The following is an 18,054-nucleotide window of genomic DNA, read 5'->3' on the forward strand; positions in this document are numbered from 1 at the left end:
ATCTAGTAAATTATAATTAGTGTATGTATACTGTATACTGCCCGACACTCCGACGCCATACACATACTTACACACACGCGTAGACATGTCGTTTAATCAGTTTATCAAAATATTCAAAATTAATTTATGGACATGAAAAAGATATACGCCTGACAAAAATGTAAGTATACTTCCAAAGGTTTGTTTAAAAGATGTAACAATGTTTGAACAATCAAGATTACTTATTGCATCGGTCGGAGCGCTTTATTTAAGTTTATCAATTTTTCTAAATTCTATATTAAAAGTATTAAAAATGTTAAATATTATAATATACCCGTACAAATCAATCTATTTTGACACATCAAATATCTTGACATTTTTAAATTAAACCTCTGAATACCTTCATTTAATTTTTTTTTAAGTTTGTTTCGACGAAGAACTGGAGGGTTTGAAGAATCCTTCGATGCTATACGAGTCAGCGACAATAGTTGGTAACAGTAACCTTACAAAGTGATAGGGGTGGGAGAGAGCAAACCTTACAGCCAATCGTGGCCACTCGCCAGTGTCAGTTTGATGGACGCGATGCGGGTCGTCGCTCAGGATATTCATTTGGTGTTTGACGTACGTCCCCATCGGTTGTCAGTTGTAGTTAGCGGCCTACCAACTACGTATAATCACCAGTTTCAGCAGACAAGACGTGACTGTCGTCCATACCTCTATTACAGTGAGTAAATAGGTTTTTGTATATATTATATTTACTAACTTGTTGTTTATTATTGTGTATAATATACTACGAGTTGCGTGAAATCGTAGTCCAAGCGTTACGAAACGTTTCGATTTCCGTTTCTATAAGTACTTTCCCCATCCACCGTAAACGCGCGTGTTTTGATGACGGCCATTTTGCGTAGCCGTCCCGTATTTTTGCTCGACCACTGTACCTCCACACCGAAAATCTCGGAACGTCTTTTTGAGCTTCACTGCTGGAATTATTTTTTCATGATGCGCTTTTTTCTTCCGCACGGTTTGGTTAAATATGCGGTTACAATGTTTGGAGAATTCGACCTTTAAACGACGGACCTTGATCATTATGGTGCCAAAGTCGTAGGTATGCGTATACTCTCCTATCACAGAGTATAGGTATAAATTCGTTGCAGTGGCGGCCATTTCTTAACGTATAATCTTGTCCATGGGTGCTCAATTTATATTTCTAGACACTGCGCATCTTAATTCTATACATAAATATATGCATTATTTCATACAGATAAATAAGTCTTATTTACTCCTTAGCACCTTAAGCGCTGAAATTTCTTATCAGAACACTTGATTTTTGACGTTTCGGCTGTACTCGTGATCAGTGGTGCCCATTATCTATTTTTCGAAATAAACATATTTTAATAATAATAATATATTATAAGTATCTTTATTCATCCTTTTTTTCAATTACATGGGTCTTAATTTCTCCAGCAATCGGTGACAACCCAAGTCCCTAGACCATAAACCACTTTATTTTTTTTTTTACCGTAACACAACACACTTTCTTCCAAGTGACCAAGTTGGTACATGATTGTTGTCGGTGGACCCGGCGATGTATATAATAGACTGGTCGGTAGTATGCGACAACCATTTTCAAACTCATATTTAACCGGTTTAGTTCTGAAGGGGCAACCATAGCCAAAACTCTGCGCATATTACATTGTACTTATATAATTATTTTTGAAATTATTTTTTTAAACCGAAAGTACAAATATTTAATGTATATTATAATATACCGATAATATACCTGTTATTTAACGTTATTTTATCATAAACACGATACTCCTAGTTGTGCCCGTTGTACGTTTGAATTCATATGCATAATATATATATATCTGTTTTTATAATTTATTGCTTTTTTGTAAAATATATTTTAAAATCACTTAGCATCTCCAAAGATTCAAAATTATGGCAGATTGGGCATATTGGTTATCCATTATGAATCCTACTTCACTTCACCAGAAAGTTATTGAATGTAATTAAACCTTAATAGTTATTATATTATTTTTGAAAGTTTTTTTTTTTAATTTAAATTTTCACTAATTGTAATATTATTTTGTGTTAGCATTCAACCGGAGTTTTTCAAAGTTAAAAAATAGAGCCAATGATAGAATTGATGATCTTGCCATTCAAATATATACGGAAAAAATTAACTGTCAATTATGCGCCACATTTGTAGTCATGGTAATTGTTATATTTTATTTTTATATTATTAGTTCCACAATATAGAAGTAACAAAAAAATAATAATGTACATTCAAATGTATTTTATAGGACCGCAAGGTATTCATGCTGCTCCATATGTTTCAAGAGATGGATGAACGACTATGACGGTGATGATAATCGCCATGGTAATATAAAGTGTAAAAAGTGCGATAGACCAATCAAGGCCGCGCTGGATACCGAAGATCTTGATTTGTTTTGTGATCTAGTTGAACTCGATGAAAAAATAAGAGCAGATAAGTGTTAGACTCTGCTGCGCAGTAGGTACATGTGGGTCACTGCAGTAATGGATGGTAAAAGATTTTAAGCGGAGATAGTTTGTCAGTCTAGGATATTTTATATTATATTCATATTGTTGTTATTAATACGGTAGCCTAGGTTGAAGTATAATAAATAATAATATTTGCATATTATCATATTTGTACATTATGATATGATTCAGAAGTTTTTAATACCCACGAAAAATATTTTTAATAATGACAACAGAAATCTAAAATCATTATTCGTTGTTTAAATAAATAAATATAATAAAATATCCAAATTTGACTTATATATAACTATAAAAAAACTTTGTTATACATTTTCAATCCTTAGCTGTACAAATGGAACATTTTATACATTTTAAACAGCAAAATAATGTATTTAATATAATAGTTAATTTGCAATTTGATAATCTTTGTCAACATTCAAACTTTAAATCGTTATGAAAAAATATTTTTTTGGTAATTTTAATATTTTTGATTTAACGAATAAAATTGTACAGTCATTTAAAGAAAAAAAACAAAAAATTTTTTAATTTAAATCGTCCTTAAACAGCTGTATTGTCAAAATATTTTGAATATGTTTATGATAAAATAAACTTATGCTGTAAAAATATGTATAGTATCTACGGTTAATGAGAAAGCGAGTAGTTCTAAACCTTGGGAATAAAACTTCTATCAAAAATTATCGTGGATTTACTCTCAACTTTTTTTTTAATTTCCCTTTACATCAACTTACAAGGAACTTTGCATTATATTTTTAAGTTATTGACGGAAAAAATTTTTTTTATATGCTTTCAATATAATATATTAATAAAAATCAATTAACCAAGTCCTAAGAGGGTAGGGATCTTCAACTTTAAAACTGTCACTGGTTTGGTTTTAAATTTAATATTTACATACACATATAATATGTATACAAAATTTTGTTTTTAATTTGTTTAATTTTAATATATACCTAACTGAGTCGTTTAATTCTGCTAAATGGTGTTTTTAATCTTTTATGTTCAATCTAGGTGAACATTTTGATTATCCTGTATTAGACGTTGCAGCGATGGACCTGTTATTCGAGAGCATCGAAAATGATTCAAAGACCAACCTAACAGATTAATACAAATTCATCGATATTTACACATTTTATGATTTTATGTGTTATAAAATACATGAAAGAAGTGTAACAATAATTAAAAAATCATTAATATTTACTAAATCTTACAATTATTTTAAACAAAGATCTTTTTATACAGCAATATATGTCAACAATTGTTAGATATCAGCTTTTTATATGTCAATTAAAATGAAAATGTGTTTGTCATATACCACTAGGCAGTAACACAGAAACTTTATTTTCAGTAAATCATAAAATATTTTTCAACGTTATATAAATCCATGGAGTAACAAAAATATTTCTTTAAACATTTTAAGAGATGGTATGCAATTGTATTTTTAAAGAGTAAACTATATCATACAAAGTAGAGTTTTTTGATACATTTTGGTGGGTCTTAATGGACTTGCTGTTTATTAGCTTATATTAGTCAGAAATGAAAAGCAGTATAATTACACTTTTATTTGGAGTTATTGCCCTATGCCATTTGACACGTGTTCATAATGTGATGTTTATGTGTTTTACAAATTTATATAATATTTAAAAAGTTGTAATCACATGTTTATTTTATAATTACATTACCTCAAATGTATTTTTAATTAATACCTACATATGGTAACATCTCATATAAAATCTTCAATATTAAAACAACTTTATGAACACATATTCCAATGATTCAATAATATAAGAATGTAATGATTCCTCTTAGATCAGTAATTTTTTTAGAGGGACAAGAAATGTAGGACTACTTACTTATTTTTATTTTGCGTCAATAATAGTCTAAGGTAAAACTTGCAATGTGGCCATGGTTTCTCTTTTCACAGCCCTATTTGATATATATTTCGCCTACATATTCAATTAAAAATATAATTTTGGTATGTTTAAGTATGACTTTTTAATAAATAATTTTAAGAACAAAACATGACAACTATAAATAAAAAGTTAAGTTTCTTTTTTCAAAATAATCAAATAAAATAGGTACATCTCTACTAATAACTGAAATAACTCTCATAATATATTAAATACAATAGAGTAAAATAGATTATTCTGAAAATGTGTCGAATTGTTATAAAATTGTCAAATAGTTAGACGGATACAACACTTTATACGAGTTCTTGAGGGGTTTGAATAGACAACTTTAACTATGTTATGCCAGGCTGCAAGAACAATCATTTAAGACCAATGCTAATCCCATATGTTTTTTATCAAATCGACCTTAGTGACTGACCAGAAATTAAGTACTTCTAGTGGTTTGACTTATAAATGTAAAGGTTTTTAATTTGATAAATACATTTAATTTGCATCGATTGGAGCATATATTCAATATTTTTAACAGTTTTTAATATATTTAATATAAAAAAAATTAAAAATTGATAAATGTAAGATGTTTATTCCTGTCAAGAATTTGATAAAGTGGGAAAAAGTACTCCTACTGTAACTGCTTACAGAGAGGAAGACAAAAAGAAAATAGAAACTGATTAAAAATTTTTAATTAAAACACTATAAGTAGGTTTTAAATTGTATAGCAAAAAATTGAAACATTTATGAATACCTCAACTATATAAAATGAAATTATGATTTCTGTAACTGGAATTTGCCAAAGATTCACCTGTTAGACTTTCAATCTTCATTTAATATGTTATCTTCACTGACATATCTTGCACAAATAGCAAGCTGTTCTTTTGTTGAAATATCTGTGGTTTCATCGGCAAGTACCGGGAAACATTTAGACTCGTTAACATTTTTTGCAATTTTTCTCAATATTATTGTATTACGGCACTCTATTATATTATTTTGGATAGGACTGGTGTACTCATTTCTTTTCCCTGGATCTTCAAGAACGTTTCGTAAAAAATCATCACCTTTTGCTCTATATTTAAGTATGGCCCGAAAATTGCCTTGTCTTAAACCATCTTCAAATAATAATAATTTAAAAAATGACTAAAATAATTTAATATAACAAAACCATTCAAGAAATGCATTATAAATATAAACTCACCGTCAACTGAGATGCTACCAAAATCTTAATCACCGCGTAATGCTAACCACGACTATTTAGAAAGCAGACATACTTATAAGTGATATCATAATATATACTATATTCTATATGCACTCCAGTCAAAATATTGTAATATTTTTAAACAATACTATACAGTTTGATATAGTTATTAAAAACACGCAGTAGGGATGGACATAATAATATGTTATGTTTGCAGTATCTAGATCAAATCGTAATTAAAAATAATAAACATATTTGAAATCAAACCGATCGGTGCAGACACTACTTAAACGCCCCAACTGTGGCGACTATTTTTCATTTGACACCCTCAAATTAACCCTCGCGTTAGCCGTGGTATAGTACGAGACTAGAGGGAAAAAACTACGATACAATATAGTTATATAATTATTAATTATTAATGTTATTATTATTATTATTATTAAAATCTTTACATTGTAAAGACTACGATACATTATAGGACATTAGGATATTGCATTAGTAGTATACTAGTATAGTGTCAATATAATTCCGAAAATCAAAAACGATTTCGAAGAACAGTGTTATGAAAACCACCAATTACGAAATTCAGCGGCAGAGGGCGGTGGCTGTACCGTATTTCCGACAGTAATAATAATAATATACCGCGGTATACGAGCGCTTCGGCGCGGAGACTCGCGTGGCGGCGGCGGTCCGACGGAAAAATTTTGGGCAGCGGCATTCGCGAATCGCGATTCACGTCCGTACGGCCTGCAGTGTGTCACGCGCGTCTCGGTCGTCCGCTCATAACGCTCGCCGCCTCCCAGCCGTGTTTTCGGCGTGATGTCCCGCCGCCGCCGCCGCGTTTACCAAGGCCCCGAACGATTATAACAATTCATCGCTATTATATAATTAACAATACAATGAATTGTAAAATTATATTACAAGACGTACTAATACCATTTCTAAACGTAGTATAATATAATCACTTATAATATTATTAAAATAATATGATATTATAATAGTTGCGGTCTTCCGGGCTCCTGCGACACAGTTCGGACACGCGTAAATAGATTATATAATTAAACGTAGTGTGCCGTCGGCCGACGGTTTGTTTTTCTTTTCGCACAGTTCGTAAGTATATATTATTATGTTATACGAGTGATATATTATAATGACACGAAGGATGGGTCGGACTCCGTTTTTTTTCTCGAACTGTTCGAGATCGAATGGATACTTGAACACAAATCCATTTTTACTCAAACTTTTTTCGAACTTTCCGAACCTTCGTAAAATAATCAGATAACGACATAACACGATTAGAAAATCGTGAAAACTAAAGATATGTTCGCGAACTATGAAACACCCCGAGTTTTGAAAAATTCGAATAGTTCAAAGTTCTTTGGGAATGAATTAGGTATTCGAACTTGGACGTTATTTCGAACAATTCGAGAAAAATCTAGTTCGATATCAATACTTTTATAAATATAATATTGACACCGATTTTTCAGTTAAGTATTTTCTATCCAACAAAAAATAAGTCTTCTAACTTTTCATTGCGTAAAAGTGGTATTCAACAATATTTTGAAATAACATAAAATAAATGTTAGTATATGTCCATCAATTTAATAGCCATTATATTGCCAATACGACATAAAACGATAATCCAGTAGTGATTATTTTATATATTATTATATTTATCACGTTTGGGTGCAGTGGGTATAACGCGTAACATGGGTTTTTCATATTATTAATTATACCTATTAATTTGCAAAACCATTAGGTATGTACGACAAAATCGAAATTTATTTTAAAGACTCCCTTCGAATATTGTATAAAACGATTGGTTGGCCATAACACACATTTATTTTTAAATATATAAAAATTCCCCCAAGCTAGAGGGTGTCCACACTGGTGGGCCTCCCTCCTCACGCCATTCATGTTGTTTCTTATATTATCAAATATACCTACTTATTGTATGTATATAAATATTACAGATTGTAAATATTCTATTTTATCTGATAAAAAAAAAATATATATATATATAAAAAAGAACAGGCTTTTTATGTTCCAATTTTGTGATGACTTAACGAAATTTAACTTTTTAAAATTTTTTTTTTAGAATTGCTCCAAATACCATCCCGATAGTGGCACACGTCTTCCGATTTTTTATTTATTTTTTGTCTCAAGAGAAGGAGAGGGGGGATTGTATTTAAAGGTTATGGGGTTTTTAAGTGTCATTTAAAAAATTTAACGAGTTTTTTTTCCACAAGCTTGTATCAAATGAGCCTATGAGTGATCTTTTATTTACAATTTCATATTATTCGTCATTTCGGTTATAATCATTTACGCTACTAATACCATTTAGCTCTTGATTAAATTTTTTTTTCCTTTAAATACAACTAGGTATATGTGTATTGTTTTAAGAATTTCGTTTAGAAAAAGTAAAAACTCCACACGGGCGAAACCGGGTAATTCAGTTAGTATATATATATAATTCAGGTAAATACCTACAGTACTATATCGAATATCGAAGCGCATGTCATGAAACAAGTAGTTATCTTTCGTTGAAAAACGTATTCCTTTTTTTATATATTTAATGAACAGTGTGTTATAACCTGCTTTTCATTTCTCTTAAAATTCCCCCATTTCTTAAAGTAACATTCAATGTGCATATTTTTAGACGTATATGTTACAAATAAATAGAATAAGAATTTGAATGTTTATTTCATACACCACAAAAAGTTGGACAAAGTGAGATGCGATCATTTTCGCTGGAGTGCAGACGTGCAGTCAAAATGTAACATATTCGTTCAAAATATTATGTTAAACAAAAATGTTTCGAAAAATATAACTAAGCGAATTTCTGTCTACGATCGACACTGATAAACCGTGAATAATGAATGCATACATAGACACAAACATTGTTTTTTTGACTGTAAAAAAATTGTCTTATAACTTTTAAAACGTTGATATTTTACAGAGAATGTATATTATATGTAATAAAAGCAACTTCATTACTTCTATACTTATAAAAATACACTTCTTATACAAAAAAATATAGATGATACGTTTTAGTTTTTAAGAGTTATAAATTATAGACAAGGTATATAATATGATGTTATATAATATTAATTTTTAACCACAGCTACTGTTTTTAATTTCGTATATACTGGATATTTCTACATACATAGTAGAAACCAATATATTACAGTTTTTTTCTCATCGGTTGTCAAGTAATAAACGTGTAACACCGATCACGTGTACCTATTATTTGAACAATCATTTTTAGTTTAAATATAAGATAAGTGTTATAACAATTATAACTAACGGGGGGCTCCTCAAAAACTTGTACAGAGCTATTCGTTCGTATTCTTCTCTTTGTGCAACTAGAAATAAACTCTTCAAAATATATTTTTATTTTATAAGTAAACACGTTACATTTTTTCTACACTTATTATGAACCATAAAGAAGATTATTAAATATTGTCTTGTTTTACATAATCCATGTTTCGTTAGTAGTTTAATTGGTAAGAAAAATACACGAATACAAAAAATATAATGAAAATGGTATAAGGTTATTGAAATATAGTTAATTATAGTCGGTGATTAATCATTTAATTAAAATTACGCTTATTTACTATTATTATTTTATTTAAATACCTACTTGACAAAACAATCAGCATTGCTTACATACGCTGTGTTTAAATATTGCGTTATTGTCTATGATTATTCAACCTTTCCTCGTAAATTTATATTTTGTCAAAATTTGATAACCGACTGTAGAGTGTACAATATCTTGTGCCCGGAGAAGAAACATAAAAGTCTCTAAAAAAAAACACACAATAGATGAGTTTGCATTAAGAAATTTGTGTTTAATTTATTTTCCGCACGAACAAAGTATTAAAAAAATAAGTCTCATTTTTTTCCTCCTTATTATTATAATGGCCATCGCAGTTTATTACTATATTCAAAAATAATTTGAAAATGTCTTATTTACTTAATTATTTGGTTTGAGAGGTAGTTTCTCAGGTCTTTGATTTATAAACCACGAAAAATCGAGTGGTACGTTTAAGTTGAGAAAAATATTGTAAGAATAATTGCTGTTTTACATAATAGCTAGTTGTCTACACGAATAATTTAATTTATTCGTATAACTTTAATTTACTAATATTACTTCCTTACTTCATATAATTCTACATCTTTACATTTTTGTATAACATTATTTATTTACTGTTATCTTAAATTCTTTTGTTCTATTTTATTTTCCGAGACACCGTGCTAGAGTATGGTAATTCATAATACCAGCACTTGTAACATTAATATCAAAAATACTGTCTTACACAAGAATAATTATTAAAATAAACTGTATTTTACTATATATTTTCTCATATTTATATAAATACCTGCCTTAGATATTTTGAATTTTATAATAAATCAGTTTCATTAATAATAGAATTAATATGTCAAACCGTTATTCAGTCACCTCTATACAGCCATACCTAACAAATGGTCAGTTGTGTGTAACTTGTAATTATATTTTTTTTTTTTGATTTTAACGTAAATCATGCCGTCTATTTTTTGTTGCAGTTTGATATATTTTAAACGAATCGAAATAAAATGTTGAGAAAATATAATAATATAACAATCAAATAAGATTTCGCGGATTACAATTATATACTAAAATATAATTGTACGATTGTCAATTCTTATATTTCATTATTCACTACTCTTAAAATGAAATTTGTACAAACTGTTACCATTTATTTCTTTTACTATTGACCTTACACAATTTGAGCTTAAAAATTAACATTTAACTTGATTTTATAAATGAGCAGTGCTGTGAGTTTAATGCACGAGAAGTAAAAACCGTAAGGTATGCATTTGTAATACTTACAATATTTTGTATTAAAAACTAACATTCAGACGATTTCAAAATATTATGCAAAAAAGTGGCTTTGGAATTACTAAAAATATTTATATAACAAAATATTTTAATAAACATTTAAGATAACGTGTTTGATGTTCTTATCTATAGTAGGTATCTATTATAATTGTATTATCTGAAGTAGTTACCTATTGTTTCAGGTTTTAACATACTAACCAAAAGCAATATCTTTGTAATATTTGTGATCGGTTTTCGTAATAGCTTGCAACATTCGGATTGAAATATTATAACCTTATTTTCAGGCATCACAATACAAATGCAAATTATGAATGATACATGTTATATGTATTATAATGTTAAATGCGTTTTGAGTTTTGTCACCGAGTGATAGATATAATATTATAGTATATACGCTTATCTTCTTATGTGGTTTGTAAGAATTTAACCAAAACAAAAAGAAAAGAAGTAATGTATATTGTAAATAAATATTCAAACTAAAACAAATTCGTAATAATATATATGTTTGAATTGTTTATTTTCTATTGGTACAGGATATACTAATAAGTAATAACTAATAAGAATCAAATCATCTTCGACAGTTAATATATCGTCCAAGACGATCGATTCGTCTTGTCGTATTACATATTTTGAAGGTACCTATATATTTTAATATTATACCCAAAATAGTATAGTTTTAAGATGAAATACATTTATAATAATATTGTCCAATAAAATTTTCTTAAGATACAGCTGCGAACATAACAAAGTTGTATTATTTTGAATATTAATATTTTCGTCGTAACCCGCGGGGCGCAAGCCTGCTGTAATTAATGTAAATATAAATTAGTTTGAGTTTAAAGCGTTTACACAACAGCACTTTTCTTCGTTATTTACGGTTAACTTTCGTTAAAGAATACAAATGAAATATGTCGACCGAACATAATATATAATACAATATAAATATATAACATTAACATGTACTAGTTCTAATATATTAGGTTATTGAGGTTGGCTTATTACTCAAAACTTTTTACTTCCATATACGAAGCGCAGTATATATTGTAATAATAATAATTTATTCGAAACGAATGTACATACGAAAAATTATATTGTATAAACCACGGAAAACAAAACAGAAAATTGTGTACATAAATAAAAGACAAATAGACGTGCCACCCATATATCATTATATTTTATTATAATATTATAATGTGTGCGCAATCACGCAATTTAAAAATATTGCAATAACACAATAGGTCACCACAGGATAATGTTATAATATTATTATATATAAGTGTATAACATGAATGTATTAGATATAGTATAGTTTATTATTCAAAAGCGTACTTTTAGGAGTGCAAAGGGGTGAACTTGTACCCACTTGAATTTTAGAAGGGGACAAGGGGTGCACATTATATTATACCTTTACCTGCATAATAATAATATATCATATTCGTTGTTAACGCGGCCCAGTAAACGTTTCACAATAAATATTAAATAATAATATAGAGGCACCTGCTGTGCACATAGTATATCTTCATAATATATTGTGTAAATAACGATTTCTGAAATCATTATTTCAAAAAATGTACTTAGTAAATGAAAAACGGGGGTGAGGTGCATGAACGATGAATCACTTTGTATAGTGTATACCTATACCTATCTAAATATATTATGTTAAATATTTATATTGCATTGAAAATTGACGGATTTCAACCACTGCGGGTGCGTAGCTCACACTAGCCTATATTACAAAAATATCGTAACACGCAGATACGTATACAATGTGCACGTGGTTATAAATGTACTGAGGAGTTTGATATTTAGTTGTGTGGTAGATAAATTTGACGAAACGCACGTGGAGGAAAAAATACACGCATTCGAATCGTCGATGAACGAAAAAAACACACAACCGAGAGTATAACGTTTATAATGGACCTACCCACCCGGGTTTGACTGGATTATTGTAATATTGCCGGTGGTAAAAAAATTTAAATTGTGTGGGTAGTATGTATGTATGTAAAATAATTCGTTTCAGTCCTATTCAAAAGTGCAAACGTTGCAATCTAAACGTGTCTCAGTATGTTTTTAAATATTTAACGCGCCTACAGTCTACCGTTTCCGCTACATATAGACAGGACCGTAATATTAGGAATTTACCTCCCAGGGGCAAAGAATAAAATGGTATAAAAAATCATTTCCATAATAAACCTGAATGGTTAAAAAAAATGTATTTTCTACCAAGATCGTGACTAAAAAATATTCTTTAATTAAATTATCATAATAATTGATAGTGAAGGTTCTTCTAGATCACTTTCGGTGTTTATTTTTTTTTTTTTAACGGCCAAGGCATTTATGCTAATGCTATAATGATAATAAAATTATATAATATATAGTTAGTTATTATGGTAACTGGTGAGTAATAAATAATTATAAAATATAAAAATATAATATTTACTGTAGAAAATTAATGAATGGAATTATGAGAGGATTGAAACGATGGACATTTTTTTCAAAAAGCCACCAGGGAAACAGCCTTCTGTTAAATACGGTCCTGCGTATAGATCAGCGTCTTATAACTAAACTCCCACTATAATAATTAATTATTTTAAAGAAGATTTTAATTATAAAATTAATAATAGGTACATAAGATATTTATATTATAATAATTTATTTATTCACCTATTCGAGAGGTCCTGAACGGCCGTACCATGCTCGGTATGCTATAGGTGACAACTTAGTAGATTATTTATGACGACGGCCTGGGGCAAGGTGGAATTAAATTTGTATGACATATTATAATTTATAAACACGAATTGTCAAGTAAGTTAAAAATCAAGTACGCGATGTACGCCACATTTATATACGTCTAAAGGTGACTTCTTACATCACGCCGTGACAACGTGTGAACCATGATTTCTGAATACGAATTGGTGCCGAAATTGTTTGAATATTACGGTTAGAAATCATAGTAAGCGATTGGGTACCAACTACCTACTAAATAAATACCTTATAGAGTTACCGCATAGTATATTTCCATAATATTCCAGATAATACGATCCAACTCTACTCAAAGCATGTTAAACCGGTTACCGCATTAGTCCATTAAGAGGACATGGCAACTGTTTTGTGCGGGATAGAAAACCACTCGGCTATAAGTCCAAGCTAAACAACCAAATTCTCATTCTATTAAGAAGAGAAAATTCACTGTGCAACATCGTTTTTATTTTTTCGATATCACAAATACAAGAAAAGTTCTTATTGTTTAAAAATTCATTACAATAAACACGATTCAATTTTCTTGTATTTGTGATATCGAAAAATTTAAAACTTCGTTGCACAGTAAATATTCTCATCTTTATATTGCGAACATTTGATTGCTTAGCTTGGACTACAGCCCAAGTTGTTCAATCCCGTGCAAAACAGCTTTTGGTATGTTGTACGTTTGTAAGATGGAGACAATACGCGCGGGTGTGATGTCCTCTTAATACTGTCCCTTCATCGCACTAATAAAAATACTTTTACCTTCAAAATGTTAGTGTTTTTTCCGGAAATCATAGTTTGCGTCATCTGCACGCAGTTGCTGCTGTGAAGTCACCTTTTGTCCGGTGTTACGACTTTCGGGTTTACGTACACGTTCAAGATAATTTCAGGAAAGTTCCATCTGTTACGAAGCTTCGACGTATTGCTGTTTGGGCGGATGTATGTAAATATTTATTTCACCTGTTGCTCGTGGTGCCGATCCGAATATTATTTGGCGAGGCGACGGAATCCAGAAAATATCTACACATGCAGACATCGGAGACGGAGCACACCCACGCCCCTCTACAAACTACATGATAAAAATACTTAATTTATTGTAAAACAGGGAAAGTCCTCGCTACTGTCTACTGTATTATTATAGTGCCCTTTCCGGCCCTACCTATATTATATGTTTCTTGTATGCATCGACATTGAGATTAGTGTTAATGAATATGTTGAATTCTACGAGTTAGGCTAAGGCTGTCAGCATTTGTTTTGCGGGATTCCTTGAAAATTAAAATTAACTTTTTTTTTTAAATTAATAATAATACCCTCGTCAACATGGGCCATTGGGCTTACAGTGCAAAAATTATAAATTACAGAAATTACATAAATTGTATATTTATAAGTTACATTAAATTTTGAAAATAAGATTTTCGGCTGTGATGAATTGCATGATGTTGGTAATGGATTGAGGGTGATTGCATAGAGTTTCTGATAGTGATTCGAGTATGTTGTGGCTTGTTCGGGTACTGTCGTAGGTTCGGAATTCGATAAGTATGTGTTTTTGTTGTGATGGTGACTTGAAAACCACATGTTGTGCACATCGGTGGTTGTTCTTTGGACATTAGGAAACTGTGGGATATTTTTGTGTGTCCAATTCTTAGTCTGCAGGTTATTAAACTTCAAATTGCCTGTGAATTTCTAAGGGAAATGTCCAATTATCGGTGTTATGTTTGATATGGTTTAGTTTCATATAATAAGATGTCATCTTTGATGCCATCTTTTCGAAATTTCTTTGTTATGGGCATTCGTATGTTACTGGAGGAAATGATTTGTGTGGGTGATAGTGAAGATGTGATAGCATTTTTGGCTGCGAGGTCAGCGAGTTTGTTTTCTTTTATGTTAGAATGTCCAGGGATACAAACGAGTTTGATTTTGAAGTTATTATGGTATTGTAAGGTGTAAATTTTATTTTGATTATGTAGGCCAATGTCTGAAGGATTATATGTGTTTTTTATATTCTTGATCGAACCGAGGGAGTCGGTGAAGATAATAGTGTCTTGTATGTGATTATCAGATATTATTTCGAGCGCTTTTAATATGGCAATTGACTCAGCTGTGAATACTGAGCAGGAGTTGGGAAGTTTATGCGTGAATTCCACGTTATTCCAAATTATTGCAGCTCCGACACCGTCTTGGCTTTTGGAAGCATCAGTGTACAATTTTTGGCTTTTGATGTTTTGTATTGTGTGAAAATATTCTTGTTTAAAATTATTTTTTTGTTACCATATATTGACAATTTATTTTAAAATAGGAAACGATATATACTATATACAATATATAACTATATACACGGTGGTTGAATTAATTTTTGAAATCAAAAAAAAATTTGTTTAATAACACGTTTTATTATATCGTTATTAATTATTAAAAGTCAATATCGTAGGATCGTGTAGTAAACAGCTTAAAATCAGTTTAAAAAGAAAAATGTAGGCTAAGAATATTTTGAAAACTTCGTTGAAAATCGAAAACATTGACATATTAATACACCTACCTATGTATAGGGTAGAACGTTTCAAGTCCGCACAAATAATATTTTTTGAATAACGACAAAATAATTGATAGAGTTTGAGAAGAAATTGGTATTACCCGAATATTCAATTTGGTCAAAACGTAAACTTTAAATGTTTATACAAACGGTCCACATTGAGGTGTTGTTGTAGTTAACTTGAAATCGACGTGGAAAAAACTGATCAAGAGTAAAACTTGTTGTTTACCTATTGATATCATATTTTGAGCTAAAACTTCACCAACTTCATAAAGTTTAAGAATGAAGAAATACTGCTAAGCTGCTGTATTTCTCAGAAAATGTTAATCTATATTTTATACTATAATATTATATTGTGACTCGAACAAATTCCAATTAAAACTAAAGTCGTCATTTCAACATTTGATAATAATAATAATATTAATAAGCTTATAAAATTATAATTGCACGGCCTCGCGTGATAATTACTTTTGAGTAGTTGTAATAAAACGTCAGAAATCACTGATCGAATTCGTGACTATTCACCGTGAACGGTTGCAGTTCAGAGTTTAAAATATTATAATATTATATTAGAGGTAAAGTTATAAAAGTCTAAAATGTATTGAATAACGAAAATATTCATACTGTTTGCAATGAATGATAATTATTTTATTACAATAGAAAGTGTTTACTAACTATGCATATACATAATACTATTAATAATCACTCATAATGATATGGCATTTATCAACCAAAATACAGTTAAGTCCTATACGATAAAACAGACGTGTTGTATTATATTTTTTAATCGAATTTTTCGTAAAAAATTATACCTAGTGACCCATAAACCTCGCACGTCGCACATAAAGCTTTTCGGCGATGATCATCATTCTCGTCTATATAATACTATATAACAACATTCACTGATGAAATGCGCTTCAATGCAACTTGTTATAACCAAGCCCCTCGTTTTAATTATATAAAACGTATATAAAACGTTTAACATACGAAAAACCAGCGTTTGTTCGTTTGCTGCCTCGAGTTGTATTGAAAATGGTTTTTTACCGGGAATTTTTGCAACAGTACTCGCCTATAATACTTAACCTATCACATCATTTTTATAGAGCTCCATTTGTTTTGTACCCGTACAATATAATACAAATATAATTAATTATTAATATTCCGTGTTTTACTGCAAATATATTATATACTTAGTACACTGTATCGTAGTACATACAGATTCTGGATAATAGTTCTATGCTGTAATTAAAATATTACATTATTCAAAAGCGCAGTAGCAAAATCGGTAACACACCACTCTAGTAGTGTCATGGAAATAATAATAATATTATGCAGTACGAATTGTATAATAAACAGCTACGATAAATTCACAATAAGCACACTCTGTGCACAGACATATTTATCCTCCTTTGATAATGGGTTTATTCAAATATTCTGGTTTTTAAAAAATATATTTTTGTCTATAAAGAATCTTTCTCAGTTGGACAAGTCTTACAAATAATATAAGTTTACTAAAGTTTAGTATCAATTGGTTTAATCTTAAAATGATCGTATTAGTCCCACACATATCCTCTAAACCTTATTATCGTGGTCTAATACTCTGTATACTTACAGGTTAATAACTCAGAAAACTACTCGTTCGAAATTATTTTAATAAATACGTTAAATAATTTACGAGATACGTAAAAATGAAAAAAAAAATTATCATGCTTGGTGTATCAATCCGTATTCATTATACACCTTAATATTATATGTACATGTATAGGGTCACTATTAGTTTTAAGATGTCGAGTTTCTTTTTAATTGTATCGACACGCGTATAATAATTGCGTATAATCGCAATTCGATCCCAAGATTTAAAGTTAATATAGGTAATATTTTTACATCGAATATAATAACAATAATATTTATACTTGATGATTACTACTTGAATCGTATGAAAAAATACAACCTTGAAAATATTGGTTGCAAATACATTATTTTATTTTGTATTAATATCAACGCCCGCCACTGATAATAAAATAAAAAAAATGTTCAAAATAATGTTATTTGAGTTTGTAACACTGAAAACAGAATACTGAACAATATAATATAAGCCGGACAAACTAGGAGATTTGATTCTTCCAGGATTAAAAACCGTTATTTCGTACTTATATATTTTTACACCTGCAGCAGGTGTATGTATATAGAAAATCCTTAACGATTTCGAATTAGTTCCAACTCGAGCGCATTATATAATAAAATATTCTTATTATTCTTTTATATTAGACTACGGAAAATGTTTGTAATAGTAGGTTGT

At 29.7% G+C, this 18,054-nt stretch overlaps 1 protein-coding gene across 1 annotated transcript in view; it reads left to right on the forward strand.

Annotated features, from left to right (window-relative positions):
• The first annotated feature begins 6,330 nt into the window (after positions 1-6,330).
• Positions 6,331-18,054, forward strand: part of LOC111043087 (AT-rich binding protein-like) — a 67,867-nt gene continuing 56,143 nt past the window's right edge. The window contains exon 1 of the mRNA XM_022327904.1: positions 6,331-6,708. The gene's annotated coding sequence lies outside the window, so the exon portion shown is untranslated. The remainder of the gene's footprint in view (positions 6,709-18,054) is intronic.

Source organism: Myzus persicae, unplaced genomic scaffold, assembly GCF_001856785.1.
Source record: "Myzus persicae strain clone G006 unplaced genomic scaffold, MPER_G0061.0, whole genome shotgun sequence".
NCBI classification, from domain to species: Eukaryota; Metazoa; Arthropoda; class Insecta; order Hemiptera; family Aphididae; genus Myzus; species Myzus persicae.